Raw genomic sequence first — 17,413 nt, 5'->3', positions numbered from 1 at the left:
AATTATTTTTGGTAGAGGGACTCTTTGTATGCCTTCCACCTTCTTTTAATGCTTCCTGTGTTGTTCAGTATTTTGCCCATATAATCCTTCACTATCACAACTCCAGGCTTGAATTTTTTCTCCAGTTCTTTCAGCTTTAGAAATGCTGAACTTGTTCTTCCCTTCTTGTTTTCCAACTCTAGGTCTTTGCACATTTCATTATAATACTTTACTTTTTCTTTCCAGCTGCTTTTTGAAATCTTCTGTTCAGCTCCTTTACATCATTTCTTCCTTTTGCTTTGGCTATTCTACATTCAAGAGCAAGTTTCAGAGTCTCTTCTGACATCCACTTTGGTCTTTTTTTTCTTTATCTTTTTTTTTTTTTTTTACTCTTTTCTCTTTATTGTACTTTAGGTGAATGTTTACAGAACAAACTAGTTTCTCATTAAACAGTTAGTACACACCCATTGTTTTATGACATCGGTTAACAACCCCATGGCATGTCAACATTCTCCCTTCTTGACCTTGGGTTCCCTTTTACCAGCTTTCCTTTTCCCTCTTGCCTTCTAGTCCTTGCCCCTGGGCTGGTGTTTCCCCTTTTAGTCTTGTTTTGTTTTATGGATCTGTCTAATCTTTGGCTGGAGGATGAACCTAGGGGGTGACTTCATTACTGAGCTAAAAGGGTCTCTGGGGGCCATACTCTTGGGGCTTCTCCAGTTTCTGTCAGATCAGTAAGGTTAGAATTTTATTCTACACTTTCCTCCAGCTCTGTCTGGGACCCTCTCTTGTGATCCTTGTCAGAGCAGTCAGTGGTGGTAGCCAGGCACCATCTAGTTGTACTGGACTCAGTCTGGTGGAGGCCAAATGACCTTTTGCTTTCTTCATGTATGATGCCCTTGATTTCATTCCACAACTTGTCTGGTTTCAGTTATAAGTGTTCAATCCATTAAATCTATTCTTGGTACAGTCTCTAAGTTCAGGTGGAATGTACTTAAGGTCCTATTTTGCCTCTCATGGAATTGCTTTTATTTTCTTCAGCTTCAGCTTGAACTAGCATGTGAGCAGTTGATGGTCTGTTCTGCAGTTGGCCCCTGGCCTTGTTCTGACTGATGATATCGAGCTTCTCTATTGTCTCTTTCCACAGATGTAGTCAGTTTGATTCCTGTGTATTTCATCTGGTGAGGTCCACATGTATGACGCCATTCATGTTGTTAAAAAAAAGTATTTGCAATGAGGAGGTTGTTGTTCTTATAAAATTCTATCATGTGATCTCTGGTGTCGTTTCTATCACCAAGGCCATATTTTCCAACTACTGATCCTTCTTCTTTGTTTCCAATTTTCATATTCCAATCACCAGTAATTATCAATGCATGTTCAATCAATTTCAAACTGCATAAGCTGATAAACGTCTTCAGTTTCTTCATCTTTGGCTTCAGTGGTTGGTGCATAAATTTGAATAATAGCTGTACTAACTGGTCTTCCTTGTAGGTGTATGGGTATTATTCTGTCACTGATGGCGTTCTAGTTCTTGAAATGTTCTTTTTGATGATGGATGCAATGGTATTCCTCTTCAATTTGCCATTCCTAGCATCTTAGACCATATAATTGTCCAATTCAAAATGGCCAATACCAATCCATTTCAGCTCCCTAATGCCTAGGATATTGATCTTTATGCATTCCATTTCATTTTGACCACTGCCAAATTTCCTATATTCATACTTTGTACATTCCATGTTCCAATTATTAACGGATGTCTGCAGCTGTTTCTTCTCATTTTGAGTTGTTCCACATCAGCAGATGAAGGTCCTGAAAGCTCTACTCTATCTACGTCATTAAAGTCAACTTTATTTTGAGGAGGCAGCTCTTCCTACTCATAGTTTGAGTGTTTTCCATCCAGAAGGGGTCGTCTTCTTGTGCTATATCAGACAATGTGTCACTGCTATTCATAAGGTGTTTGGTGGCCAGTTTTTTCAGAAGTAGACTGTGAGGTCCTTCTTCCTAGTCTGTCTTAGTCTGGAAGCTCTGCTGAAACCTATCCACCATGGGTGACCCTGCTAGTATTTGAAATACCAGCGGCATAGATTCCAGCATCACAGCAACATGCAAACCACCACAGTATGACAAACTGACAGATGAGTGGTGGTGACTCACGTCAATAGCTAGAAAAGAACATCACATTTAGTAAAGTAGAAAATCAGCAAAAAAGGAGGGAAACCCTCAATGAGATGGATTGACACAATAGCCTCAATGATGGACTCAAACATAGCAACAATCACAAAGATGATGCAGGACTAGATAATGTTTCATTCTGTTATACATAAAGTCTACATGAGTTAGAGAGAGAGAGACTCATGTAGACAGAATGAAACACTGTCCAGTCTTGCATCATGATCGTTGCTATGTTTGAGTCCATTGTTGAGGCTATTGTGTCAATCCATCTCATTGCAGGATTCCTCATTATTGCTGATCCTCTTCTTTACCAAACATGATGTCCTATTTTAGCTATTGGTCTTTCCTGGTGATGTGTCCAAAGTAAGTGAGCCAAAGTCTCACCATCCTTGCTTCTAAGAAGCATTCTGGTTGTATTACTTCTAAGACTGATTTCTTTTTAAGACTGATTCTTCTGGCTTATTGTTGTCATTAGGTGCTGTCAAGTCAGTTCTAACTCATAGCAACACTGTGTACAACAGAATGAAACACTGCCCGGTCCTGTGCCATCCTCATGATCATTGTTACGTTTGAGCCCACGGTTGCAACCACTGTATCAATCCATCTTCTTAAGGGTCTTCCTCTCTTTCGTTGATCCGCTACTTTGTCAAGCATAATGTCCTTCCCCAGGGACAGTCCTTCCTGATTACGTGTCCAAAGTACACGAGGTGAAGTTTTGCCATCATCTCTTCCAAGGAGCACTCTGGTTGTACTTCTTCCAAGACAGACTTGTTCATTCTTCTGGCAGTCCATGGTATATTCAGTATTCTTTGCCAACACCATAATTCAAATGCATCATTTCTTCCTCTGTCATTTTTTTTCATTGTGCAATTTTCACATGCATATGAGGCAAGTGAAAACACCATGGCTTGGGTCAGGCTGATATTAGAACCCCAGATATTAGGATCCTGAAAGAACAAACTGGAGAGTTGTGTGTCTCAAAGCTAGCTTGTAAAGTTCCAAAGCCAAAAAATGAAATGAGTCTGAGTGGCTAAATGGACCCACTGAGATGCAGTTTCTCATTTGTTGTTCTCTATTCTTCCCAGGGTCTTATGGGGTCATGGGTTTACAAGGACCTACAGGAGAACCAGGCACAACAACCTACTGCCCCTAACCCCAAAAGAAAAAGCTCAGCCTTCACTGTGAAGTTCATTGGAAATCTTCCTCCTGCTTCCAAGCCCATCATTTTCACAGAGGTCCTCGTTCAATGCCCAAAGGGACTTAAAGGAAATCACAGGAATCTTCATCTGCAGGGTGCCTGGAAATTACTATTTCACCTTTGATGTTGTGCTTTATCACTGCAAGGTGGAGGTTTGGCTGATGAGAAACCACACACAAGTCTCACAGAAGCGTCAGGTCTTTCAGACCCTGTTACTGAGCTTGGGGGAAAAGGTATGGCTGGAAGCAGAAGTTGAAACTGAGGAGCCAAACCAAGCAGAAGTTACCATCTATTTCTCAGGTTTTTTGACAGACTTCTGAAATTCTGGGCCCATGCAGAATAAGGACAATCCATGTGTGGTTGTATAGCTTGGGAAGGAATGAAGATATATTATACCTCTTGATGTACTTGACTTGATTTCTCTCAAAATTCCGAGAGAGGAAAAAAATCCTCTATACAATATGTGTATAAAGGTATTCCTGGTCATGCTGGAAATGGCCTTAGAAGACCATATCAGAAGTCAAGAAACTGACACATGGGAAGATCACTCTCCTCATAGAATTCAAGGCTGTTTTTTCTTCTCGGACCCCAAATCCCAAAGTCTAGTTCCAGCTCATTCATCTCAGCAAATCATACAATGGTTTCTCTTTCCACCTGTACTTCATTGAGAGTTCGATTGTGTGCCTGGAAGCCATTTAAAACACATTCCTCCAAACAAGGAGTTATATCAATACATGGCCTATGGATGTCTAGTATATATATATGGCAAGGATCTCAATTGCTTAAACCTTTAAAAATGTATTTAAAAAATTGTGTGTAGATGCTTAAGTGCATTTTTCTGGGGAAGGATCTATAACTTTCATCAGATTATCAAGGATCTCTGGGACCAAAAAAATGATTAAAACAACTGTTCCATATATTTCCCCTTCTGCAATTCATACTACAGGCTGGGTCAAGATGCACATACCAACTGATGGGAGCTACAGTAAATACATTATCTTGCCTGATAAATATAAAGATTCTTCATAGCGCAAAAGGTTAAGTGCTTAGCTGCTAACAAAGTTACGTAGTTCAAACCCACCAATGACTCCATGGGAGAAAAGAGCTGGTGATCCGTTCCCATAAAGATTTCAGCCTAGAAAACCCTATGGGGCAGTTCTACTCTGTCCTATAGGGTCTCCTTGAATCAGAACCAATTTGACGGCACACAAGAACAACCTGATAAATGTAGACTAGTTTGGACCAATGCTCCTGCTGACAACAAGCAAAAAATACTGGATAATACATGGTATTAGTTAAAGTAACAATTGCTACCAAACAAAAAAACCAAACGAGTTACCATTGAATTGATTCTGACTCCTGGCAACCCCATGACCCTGGGTAATGCAAATGGTTAAGTGTTCAACTACTAACCAAAAGGTTGGTCGTTCAAGCCCACGCAGAAGCCTCATAAGAAAGCCTGGTGATCTGCTTCTGAAAGGTCACTGCCTAAAAAACCCTAAGGAGCACATTTCTACTCTGCAACACATGGTGTCACCATCAGTTGGAGCAATGGCTACTGTAACAATGGCTGTTGTTGTTGCGAGCCATCGAGTCTATTCCAACTCATAGCAACTCTATATGAAAGAGTAGAACTGTCCCATAGGGTAGTGGAAAAATGGTGTGTGGGTGGCATCTGACCTCCTCTAACTTCACGAGAGGAAAAGAGAATCAAGATCAATAGCCCAAGGCTGACTCCTAAGAGGCGGAGGTCAGACATGCCTCCTGTCTCCACCATCTTTACCAGTTCTGACACCAGTGGTTCCTCCCATGGCACTCTCTACTTCTCTGCTGGGTTTGATAATTCATTGCAATGGACACACAGAATTCACAGACAATAGTCATGATTATGGGGTTTATTAGGCAAGTTACAGGTTACAATTCAGGTTCAGGAACGCTCAGGATACAGTTCTTCCATCAGGACAGCCTCTGCCCCGCTGTGCTTGCAGACACAAGTTTCCCTGGCCCTCTGCCTCTTCCCAAAGACATTCAGCTTTCTTGCTCCACGGGTTAGGAAGCCCACTGAGTAGTTTCTCTTGCCGGTCTCTCCTGTCACTGCTTCTTGCCGTCTTCAGGGTTATAGATCACTCACTCTCTCTTTCCTGGGTCCAGAAACTTCTCAGTGCAGGGATCCTGGGTCCAAAGGATTCACTCTCCACTCCTGGCTGTTCTTCCTTGGTGGTGGTGGGGTTCTCTCTCTCCCTCCTCTGGGGTGGCTCATTTCAAGCCCAGCTGGATAGTAAAACAAACCAATCCCTTTGAAAAGCCACAACTACCCTATCTGCACAGTCCCACCCAATCACTTGGGTGGAAGTTAGAAGACCATGGCAAGAAAAGCCACACAAAATTGATCCATTGCACCAAAGGTAGGATTACTATGAGTCAAAATTGACTTGACAGCAATGAGTTTGGGTTTTTTGGGAATCTTTATGGAAGCAGACTGCCACATCTTTCTCCAGTGGAGTAGCTGGTGAGTTCGAACCGCCAACCTTTTGGTTAGTAGCCAAGCGCTTAAACATTGTGTCACCAGGGCTCCTTTATAACAATGGCTACTATAACAGATAAAGCCAATGGCCAGCATTTAAAACAAAGGAAATTTATTCATGGCTCATTTACAAGGGTAAGTCAGAAAGTATTGTCACTAGGATTTCAGATCATACATGCACAGGTTTATTCCAAACAAAACGTGTTTAAATACGTTTCTGTGATCAGTGGATGGCTGCAGACAAGTTCTTTCAGTAAACACTTGTCTTAGTCTCTTTAGGGTGCCTTCCAAAAAAAGGATATTTTTGTCCCATGGAAAAAAATGATTTTGAGGTCAGGGCTAACTAACAACAAATTTTTAACAAAACTCAAGTGGACATCTTCCCAAATCATTGAACCTTTGCAACAAGTTCATGGGAATGCTGCCCCACATAAAGCAACAGTTTTTTGTTTGGTTCAAACATTTTAAGGATGGTCAGAAAGACCTCAAAGATAAGCCAAGAGAGGGAAGATCACTCAGAAGATTATGTCTACTGTTTTGTGGATTCCAAAGGGTTAATCTTGATAGATTTTCTCAAAGAACACAGGACGATCATGGGGGCTAATTATGAAGAAGTTTTAAGAAAATTGAAAACTGCGTTAGTGAGAAGAAGGCCAGGAAGGTTGTACTGAAGAATTTTTTCCATCACAACTATGCACCCGCCCATCCTTCAAGAGTAGTAAAGGCTGTCCTATGAGAATTTCATTGAGAAACCTTACCCTATCCACGCTACAGCCCTGATCTTGCCCCTTCGGGCTTCAATTTTGTTCCCAAAACTCAAAGAATGTTTAAAAGGAACATGATGAGAGTCCCTCAAGGATGCCAAAACTGCCATTTTAATGTGATGTAAATTGAAGAATGCAGAATTCTTTAAGGGCCAGAGAGATGGAAACCCCACCTTCAGAAGTGTATAGACCTAGTTGGAGGATACGTCAAGAAACAGTAGCTTCACATTTTGATATTTTTGTTTAATAAAGTTTTCTGTAATTTTATAGCAACACTTTCTGACTTACCCTTGTATATTCAACATGGGTGTTCTTGGTTAGAGGGTGAATCTCTTCCTAGCAAGGATTTAAATGTCCATGCTGCTTCCATCTTTTGGCCCTTCCAAGTCCTCAACTTAAAGCTTTTAAGATTTCTGAACTTGGCAGAACTAAGTCAGCAGAAAGAGAAGGAACGTGGAAGTCCATATTGGGAAGTTTTGGTGCAATGCCTGGAAATGGAATATGTCACTCATTCTATCACTTGAATTCAGGCACATGACCATGTCGACCTGCAAGGAAGCCTGAGCAAGATAGTCTCGCCAGCTAGGGGTGGAAACCACTTTTGATAAACAGCAAGCCAGTCTCTATCACAATATATGTAAAAAGCAAAAACAAATAAACATGTTAAAGACTTTGAAACACTGACATGATTTTGAAGAACTGACAAGCCAAATTCTGAGGACAAGGCTAAATCCTGAATGTAAGCCGGGTATGAGGACACGGAAACTACTTTTATCCATTTGGCATTCTCTAATTTTATCAAGCTTGTGTTCCTATTCTCCTTTTTTAGGGAACAAGGACAGAAATCAAGTCCAGGGCCCACAAAATTGAGAAACTTTATGTCCTGTCTACATTTTGAGGGGCCCCCAAAATGTACCCTTAAGATAAGAATAAACTAAAAATAAATCCTCTCATTCAAATCCAGAAGGTTAATTTTCACATGAATGATGAAATAGATGAAGAAATTTATATATATATATATATATGAAATTATGGTCACAGTAAAACCTACACTGAGATGTTTTATTACAAATATGCAAATTGAGATGGGCTAGAGAATCACAGATGACAATTTATTTAAAATGATTACAATTATGAATTCAATTGTATTCCCAAAAAGATATGTGAAAGTCCTCGCCCCTGTACCTGTAAATATAACTCTGTTTGGAAATAGAAGTTTTCTTTTGTTATGTTAATGAGGTCATTATCAGAGTAGGGTAGGTCCTAAACTTAATCACTTTTGACTGACTTTTTATAAAAGCGCAGAATAAACATGGACACACACACACAGGAGTAAGACAGATGCCATATAAGGGCCCATCTACAAGTAAAGGATCACCAAGGATTTGCAGCAGACACCAGAAACTAGGGGAGAGGCCTAAAGAAGGAATCAGCAGAGTTGAGACCCTGATTTGGAGTTTTAGCCTCCAGAACTGTGAGAAAATAAATTTCTATTCTTAAAAGCCACCCACTTGTGGTGATTTTTGTTAGGGCAGCACTAGGAAACTAAGACAATCAGACTTTGGAACTATGAGCCTAGTGGAAGAAAATGACAAGACTCTCTGAAGGAATGCTCCTTCATTTGGGGTCTCAAAAATTGCCTACATGTAATTTTTTTTTTTTCTGGCACACAGTTTAACATTCACAGAAATATGTCACCAGCAGTGCAAACCAGTTACAAGGAACAGATAGCCACAAGCCCCTGCACAAACATCAGAAATTAGAGTTATTATACATACTATAAAACAATCATGCTTACTAAGAAATTAAAGACAATCTTGCAAATACCTGCTCAGAAGATTATAAGTGAGAGCCAATATGAAGAAGAGCCAAATAGAATGTCTAGTAACAAAAACAAATAGCCAGGAAAAAAAAAAGAAGAAGAAATTGAATGGATTTGTTTTGCAAAAAAGTATAAACAGCAGATGAGAAAATAACTAACTGGAAAACATATTAAAGCTAAATAAAAATAGCTCCCAGTCTAGAATTCTGTATTTTAAAAATATGTATTTCAAGAATAAAGATATCCACCAAAATAGGTTAAATATGAAAGACAGACAATACCAAGTACTGGTGGTTGTGTGGAGAAACTGGAATTCTTATACATTGTTGGTGACTCTCCAAATTTATACAACCAATTCTGAAAACTCTTTGGTAATATCTAATAAAATTGGACATATATATATCTTTTAATACAGCAATTCAACTTCAAGTTAAATACCTAAAAATGCACATATACCTTCACCAAGAGAAATGTACAAAAAGGCTTATTTCACCATTATTGCTAATAACCTAAAACTGTAATCAGCACCAAAGTCCATTAATAAAATGCTGGAGTTATAAATTCAGGTACATTTGCGCGATAGAACGCTATACAGCTTTGGGACTAAATTACCTAAAACTACATAAAAGAACATAATGTTGAGAGAAAAAACAGATACAAAAAGTATATACTGTATGAATACTTTTTATATAAATTATTTAGAAATTAAAAACACAATCTTTGGTGTCAGAAGTCAGGGTGGTTGTTCTCTTTGTAGGGAGTTTAGATGGGAAGGGAAAATATAGGTGGCCACTCATCTGGGTACTGGTTTCATAAACCAAAAAAACCTGTTGCTGTCAAGTTGATTCCAACTGATAGTGATCCTATAGGACAGAGTAGAACTGCCCCATAGGGCTTCCAAGGAGCAGCTGGTGGATTCAAACTGCCAACCTTTTGACCAGCTGCCAAGCTCTTAACCACTGTGCTACCAGGTCTCCACTGGTTACATGCAAAAAAAAAAAAAACAAAAACAAACCCATCGCCGTCAAGTCTATTCCAACTGATGGTAAACCTATAGGACAGAGTAGAACTGCCCCATAGAGTTTCCAAGGAGCATCTGGTGGATTCAAACTGCGACCTTTCGGTGAGCAGCCATAACCCTTAACCACTATGCTACCAGGGTTTCATAAAAAAAAAAAAAAAAATTAGGTGTGTATAATTCACTGTACTTTTCAATTTTAATTTAGGAGGTTTTTCCAATATATATTGAACTTCAATAAAAAATATTTTATTTAAAAATGAGTAAAATAATGATTAAAAATAGAAAACAATTAAAACAAAATAAAGACATTTTCAAACAAACTAAACAGAGTTTATACCCAGGAGATTTGCATAAACTGAAATCTGAAAGGAGATACTTGAGAAAAATATGAGGTTTAAGATAAAAGAGGCAATGAAAAGAAAAGAAATTGACTAATATGTGAAAATGTAAAACAGCATTAGTAAATGCAATAAAATAATATTTAGGGGGATTAAAAACAGAAGGTAACTAAAATTCAGGAAAATGATAGCATTTAAATAAGGAAGAGATTAATAGAATTTGTTTTAAATTGCTTTTAATATCTCAGAAAAAGTAAAGATGCTTTTTAATAAAGTAAGTGTGCATTATTAATTTTCATGTAACCACTAAAAGAATAAAGAATGTATAACTATAAAACATAAGCATAAGGAATAATTTTTTAAAACTCATTCAAGTAGTCAAGGGGCAAAATAGAAATAGAAAAAAAACTGGCCAAATAGAAAGCATGAATTTAAATGTTACATTGTGTTATGGATTGAATTGTGTCCCCCCAAATATAAAGTCAAAAGTATTTCTATTCACCAGGAACAATTGGAAAGGTTCACCATGTCCAGCCTGACTCCCTGCTTCAACTCTCTCCTGCACCTAGAATGGAATTGTTACCTGGAATCACCCAGTGGTGAGTTTAAGGATCTGTGTAGGGTGACTCTTCAAACCAGGTTTTTTTTTTTTTCCTTATTATTAAATTTTTTTTTTAATAATTTTTATTGTGCTTGAAGTGAAAGTTTACAAACAAGTCAGTTTCTCACATATAAACTTATATACACCTTACTACATACTCCCATTTACTCTCCCCCAATCTTTTTTCTAATGAGTCAGCCCACTCCTTCCTTCCAGCCTCTCCTTTCGTGACCATTTTGCCAGTTGCTAACCCCCTCTACCCTTCCATCTCCTCTCTAGACAGGAGATGCCAACGCATCTCAAGTGTCCACCTGATACAAGTAGCTCACTCCTCATCAGCATTTCTCTCCAACCCATTGTCCAGTCCAATCCATGTCTGATGAGTTGTCTTCTGGAATGGTTCCTGTCCTGGGCCAACAGAAGGTTTGGGGACCATGACCCCTGGGATTCTTCTAGTCTCAGTCAGGCCATTAAGTCTGGTCTTTTTATGAGAATTTGGGGTCTGCAACCCACTGTTCTCCTGCTCCCTCAGGGGTTCTCTGTTGTGCTCCCTGTCAGGGCAGTCATTGGTTGTGGCTGGGCACTCAAACCAGGTTTTAAATGCTACAGAATCCAGTCATTCCTCTGTGAGTCTTTCGTTGTACTGACCATTCCAACATTGGACTAGAGCTGGCATGTGAACTGGTCAAAATGAAAGGAATTCTGTGATTCATTTCTCAAGAACTCTAAAGGACAAATCTAAACAGACAGGAGGTTTCATAGCTGAAACCTTTTGAAGGGCAATGCTAAGTCCGAAGGGATGGTAGAAATTGAGTGGCAGTATTGAAATCATATTAGCAATGATAATGATAATATTAACACTGTTGTTGTTAGTTGCCATCAAGTTGATTCTGACTCATGGCGACCCCACATGTGTCAAAGTAGAACTGTGTTCCATAGGGTTTTCAAGGCTGTAACTTTTTGGAAGCAGACAGCCAGGCCTATCTATGTATACCCAAAAGGTCGGCTGTTGGAATCCACCAGGTGCTCCTTGGAAACTCTATGGGGCAGTCCTACTCTGTCCTACAGGGTTGCTCGGAGTTGGAATCGACTCGATGGCAATGGGTTCAGTTTGGTTAATACCAAGGCCCAAACAGAACTTTTGAATAGAAGGACACTGAACTTTCCAAACTGTAAATTATTTGTTCATAAATAACAGCACCAATGTGGCACCAGTAATCCAGTCTAGACTTGGTGACACCAGCCAAGTTCAGTTCCTCTTTATGTCCTTTCCTATAGCAAGAGGTGAAGAGAAGATTCGGACTACACATGTGCTCTCGATCCTCTATAAGCATATGTTTGGACCAGAAGACGCACATTTCACAAGACTAACAATGTCCTCTCACATACACATTGGCTCACCAAGCCCATCACCATGGGAAAAACAGGTCTCCTTCCCCTGCAGACCATATGTAGCAGTTCACTGCTGCATGTGGTGTGGACATTGAAGTGGACATTGAAAATTCCAAAATGCAGGCAGTCCTCAGGTTAGGAACTTCAGTCTTACGAACTATGACAACTTGCCCTTTCATGTTGTGTAAATTTGCCCTCACTTTGAAAAGACTGAACAGACCCCTACTCAACCCCTACTCACAACAAATTCTTCCTCACAATCACCTTCTCTTGCTGCATATACAGCTTTCAAATCATTGAAAAGTTTCCAGCCTTTTACACTAAACTGATTGCTGTTGATTCCGACTCCGAGTGACCCTATAGGACAGAGCTGAACTGCCCCAGTACAGTTTCCAAGGCGTGGCTGGTGGATTTGAACAGTCAACCTTTTGGTTAGCAGCCAAGTTCTTTAACCACTGTGCCACCAGGGCTCTCTTGCACTAAAGTAAGGCTAAATAATAACTGTATGCACCTATCCAGCTTACCTACAAATTCTTAAAAACACAGTTAGGAACGGTTCTCATTCGTAACCTGGGAACTGCCTGTCCAATACCTAAAATTACAAAGTCATGAATGTGTTCATCAGTACACTGGGCAGAGCAGAAGAACACAAACGGCGTTAAAAGGCTAAACAGAATTAAACTGTTGTGGGGTTCTGGCATTCCAGAAGTATTAAGTTAAAGTAGATTGACTAAAACTAACAAGCTAATAAGGAAAAACACAGACTAACGACAAATATTTGATTAATCGAGAGGGAAATATGAAAAAGGGATAACCGAGAACAGATGGGATAAATAAAAATCCAATAGTAAAATGATGAAAATTAATCATATTAGTAATTACATTAAATTGATCTTAAAGTACCAAACTTGCCATACTGCATTTTAAAAATACAGGTATATACTGCTTACAGGAAACATACTTTAAATATAAGGACATCCAGTAAACCCCAGTGCCGTCGAGTCGATTCCGACTCATAGCGACCCTCAGAGGAAAGTTAAATGCAAAAGAAGGGGATAAATTTTGTCATGCAAATATTCACCAAACTCCCTCTGTTGTCTCTAGAGGGTGCTCAGAATCCACTGATCCAAATACAAGCAGCTTCTGGGCATAAAGTGAAGGACATTGAAGAACCAGAGAAGGAATAAGGCAAAGAGGGTGCAGAGAGAGCTACAAAACGACAGAATACAGACAAAAATCCCCTTCCCTTCATCATACATGGAATGGACTGGGCAATGGGTTGGAGAGAAATGCTGATGAGGAGTGAGCTACTTGTATCAGGTGGACGCTTGAGACTGTGTAGGCATCTCCTGTCTGGAGGGGAGATGGGAGGGTAAAGAAGGTTAGCAACTGGCAAAAGGGTCACGAAAGGAGAGACTGGAAGGAGGGAGCGGGCTGACTCATTAGGGGGAGAGTAAATGGGAGTATGCAGTAAGGTGTATATAAGTTTATATGTTAGAGACTGACCTGATTTGTAAACTTTCACTTAAAGCACAGTAAAAATTATTAAAAAAAAAAAAAAAATCCCCTTCCCTTTAGGAAAAGAATTGTTGACTGTGGCTTCTCTGACTTGCTGATCACAGTATTTCAATCAACATTTGGTTTGCCCTTGACCCAACAAATATCTTTAGAGACAGAACTGATCTGGGCATTCCACAATGCCAAGCACCAAGGGGTAACAGTATACAAGAATGGAATAAATATAAACCAGTTGCCATTGAGTCTATCCCAACTCACGGCAACCCTATGTGTGTCAGTGTAGAACTGCACTCCTTAGGGTTTTCAATGGCTGATTTTTTGGAAGTAGACCATCAGGACTCTCTTCGGAGGTGCCTCTGTGTAGATTCAAACTTCCAACCTTTCGATTGGCAGCTGAGTGCGATAACCATTTGCACCACCCACAGACTCCAGGATAAATATAATTACCACCAAACGTACATCAATTTTGTGTGTTATTCTGTTCAAAATGTTTTACACGCACAGTATACTTCATCCTCGCAGCAACTCTACAGAATAAGGATTAATACACTCATTTTACACAGATGTGGAAATTGAGTCTCAGAGAAGGCGAATACCCATTGCCATTGAGTCAAGTCCCACTCATAACAACAGTATACCCAAACCCACTGCTGTCGAGTCGATTCCGACTCTATAGGACCTTGAAAAGGTGAATTGCCTGCTGCAAAGGAACACAGTTTTTGGTATTGAAACAGATTTCAAATGCCTAATTTTTCCACTATACCACCCTGGCCTCTTTTCAGGGCCTCAGGAAGTCCATAATTTAGTTCAGTAAGCAATAATTTATACACATAAACTAAAATTGCAATGTGTGACATAAATTTTAAAATGTAACATGTGGCATTTTATAAAATAGGGAAATTTCACAGCTAAACGTGACCCCAGAGGTCATCCAGTTCAAAACATAAATCAGTGGGTGATCCTTCACCGCGTGTTCAAAAGGGGCTCTCCAGTTTTTGCTTGCTTCATTTGCTTGAATGCCTCAAATGACAGGAAACCCCCTCCTTCATAAATATCCTTTCACCGATGAACTGCTCTGACTTCCATAAAGTTCTTCTGTGTATGACCCCAAGTCTGATGCCCTGAAACTTCCGTGCCCTAAAGCCATCCTTCGCAGCCACACAGCACGTGACTATTCTTCATTTTACACATCAGCTCTTCCTGCATTGCATGCCCATTAAGCTGGCCCTCCCTCTAGGATTTCTTATTTGCAGGCAAAAAAATAAAAATAAAAAAATTCCAAAGTCCTTCATTACTATCTAATATGAAATAGGTTTCAGGTTTACCTTCCTTACTCTGTTACACACTCCTAAAGATTAGTATCAAGAATGAGTAAATCGCCTCTTGGTCACACTATAAAAAGCTTATGTACCATCCACTTTCTCAGACACTCCTCTATAATGAGTTAATTGCATCTTTCTCTAAACCACTCTTCTTTCCAAAGCTATAATGGCATGCAAGATTCTTAGCTGCGATTATGTGTTCATATCTGGAATTCCAGAACACTTAATTATGCTCGTAAGGATCCTTTACATGGATCAAGAGGCAGTTGTTCAGACAGAACAAGGGGATACTGATTGGCTTAAAGTCAGGAAAGGTGTGTATCGGGGTTGTATCCTTTCCCCATACCTATTCAGTTTGCATGCTGAGCAAATAATCCGAGAAGCTGGACTATATGAAGAAGAACGGGGCATCAGGATTGGAGGAAGACTCATTAACAACCTGCTTTATGCAGATGACACAACTTTGCTTGCTGAAAGTGAAGAGGACTTGAAGCACTTACTAATGATGATCAAAGACCACAGCCTTCAGTATGGATTACACCTCAACATAAAGAAAACAAAAACCCTCACAACTGGACCAATGAGCAACATCATGATAAATGGAGAAAAGATTGAAGTTGTCAAGGATTTCATTTTACTTGGATCTACAATCAACAGCCACAGAAGCAGCAGTCAAGAAATCTAACGACGCATTGCACTGGGTTAATCTGCTGCAAAGGACCTCTTTAAAGTGTTGAAAAGCAAAGGTGTCACCTTGAGGACTAAGGTGCACCTGACCCAAGCCATGGTATTTTCAATCGCATCATATGCATGTGAAAGCTGGACAATGAATAAGGAAGACCGAAGAAGAATTGACTCCTTTGAATTGTGGTGTTGGCAAAGAATATTGAATATACCATGGACTGCCAAAAGAACGAACAGATCTGTCTTGGAGGAAGTACAACCAGAATGCTCCTTAGAAGCAAGGATGGTGAGACTGCGTCTTACATACTTTGGACATGTTATCAGGAGGGATCAGCTCCTGGAGAAGGACATCATGCTTGGCAAAGAACAGGATCAGTGGAAAAGAGGAAGACCCCCAAAGAGATGAATTGACACAGTGGCTGCAACAGTGAGCTCAAGCATAGCAACGATTGTAAGGATGGCTCAGGACCGGGCAGTGTTTTGTTCTGTAGTGCATAGGGTCGCTATGAGTCGGAACTGACTCAATGGCACCTAATGACAACAACAATATCTGTCTCTTTAACAAGAATTTGAAGGCAAGGGCTGTACTAATCTTTGCAGCCCTAACACAGTGCCTGGAATATATTGGATCCTCAATAAATGTTTCTGTTCCCTGGTGGTGTAGTGGTTAAGTGCTGCGGCTGCTAACCAAAGGGTTGGCAGTTCGAATTTGCCAGGTGCTCCTTGGAAACTCTGTGGGGCAGTTCTACCCTGTCGCTATGAGTCGGAATCAACCCAACGGCACTGGGTTTGTTTGTTTGTTTTGTTCCCATGGCAGAGATTTTGTCTATTTTGTTCACTGGCATGTATCTCTGTTGTTGCTGTTAGGTGTCAAGTCAATTTCGACTCATAGCAACCTCGTGTGACAGAGTAGAACTGCCCCCAGGGTTTTCATGGTTAAGCACCTGGCAGCTAACCAAAAGGTTCGAACCCACCAATGGCTCCATGGGAGAAAAGACCTGGCTATCTGCTCCTGTAAAGATTTCAGTCTAGGAAACCCTATGGGGCAGTTCTACTCTGTCACATGGGGTCACTATGAGTTGGAATTGACTTTACATCACACAACAACAACAGCAATCTTTACAGAAGCAGATTGTCAGGTCTTTCTACTTATGGCCAAACTGGGTGGGTTTGAACCACCAGCTTTCAGTTAGCAGTTGAGTGGTTAACCATTTGCACCACTAGGGCTCCTTAGAGTCTGGTTTAGTTTTCAAGAAATATTTGTTGAGTGAATGCATGAATGAATCAACCTAGTGTTTCAGGTAAAACATTAATCCACACATTCATTTAAGTAATATTTATTGAGCATATACTGTGTCTTGCAGTACTCTATTCAAAATAATTCTATAAATGTAGCTTAAAGTGTTGTTTCATTATTTTAATGGTTCAACATGCTCTAACAGTCTAGGCTGCTTACAATAAAGGCAAGACCTTAACCTTTTTACAAAGACTCTGCTATTAAGCTATCCTTCTCTTTTAACTATATACAGTTTTCAGAGATCTAGAGGCAATGTCAGATTTAATTCTATTACAATTCAAATCTGTTCCTTTCTGTCCTTCATGTCAGGCTATCAATAGTTCGGTGAATCCTGATTCTATTATCCATTCCATTTGTTCTTCCTCTCAGCTATGGTTGATCCTCAGATTTGATTAGAGGCCCATCAATGCTCTCATATGAAACACTGATAAAAATGTTGAGCCAGACAAGACCAAAGCCAGAACTCCTTAATCAAGACCATTCTTGCACGTTGACATCAATCTATTAGTCAGCATTCTCAGGATACAGCCAATCAGTTATGATTCCACTTAGCAGTAATAACGTCAATATTTTGTCATTTATTCACGAAGACATAATGAGATTCTGGTAAATGTCACACTAAAATTCATATGCCCTGTCTCTAGCAATCTCCTCAGTCACTTATTTATTATGAAAAAATAAATAAGGTAAGTTTGGTATGACATATTCTCAGTAAACCTCTGATGCTTTTTGTGATTACTGTTTTATTTTCCAAGTCTTCATGTACCATCTTTTTGGTATTCTC

Source organism: Elephas maximus, chromosome 4 (genome assembly GCF_024166365.1).
Source record: "Elephas maximus indicus isolate mEleMax1 chromosome 4, mEleMax1 primary haplotype, whole genome shotgun sequence".
In the NCBI taxonomy this organism is placed as follows: domain Eukaryota; kingdom Metazoa; phylum Chordata; class Mammalia; order Proboscidea; family Elephantidae; genus Elephas; species Elephas maximus.
This window is presented reverse-complemented; position numbering follows the sequence as displayed.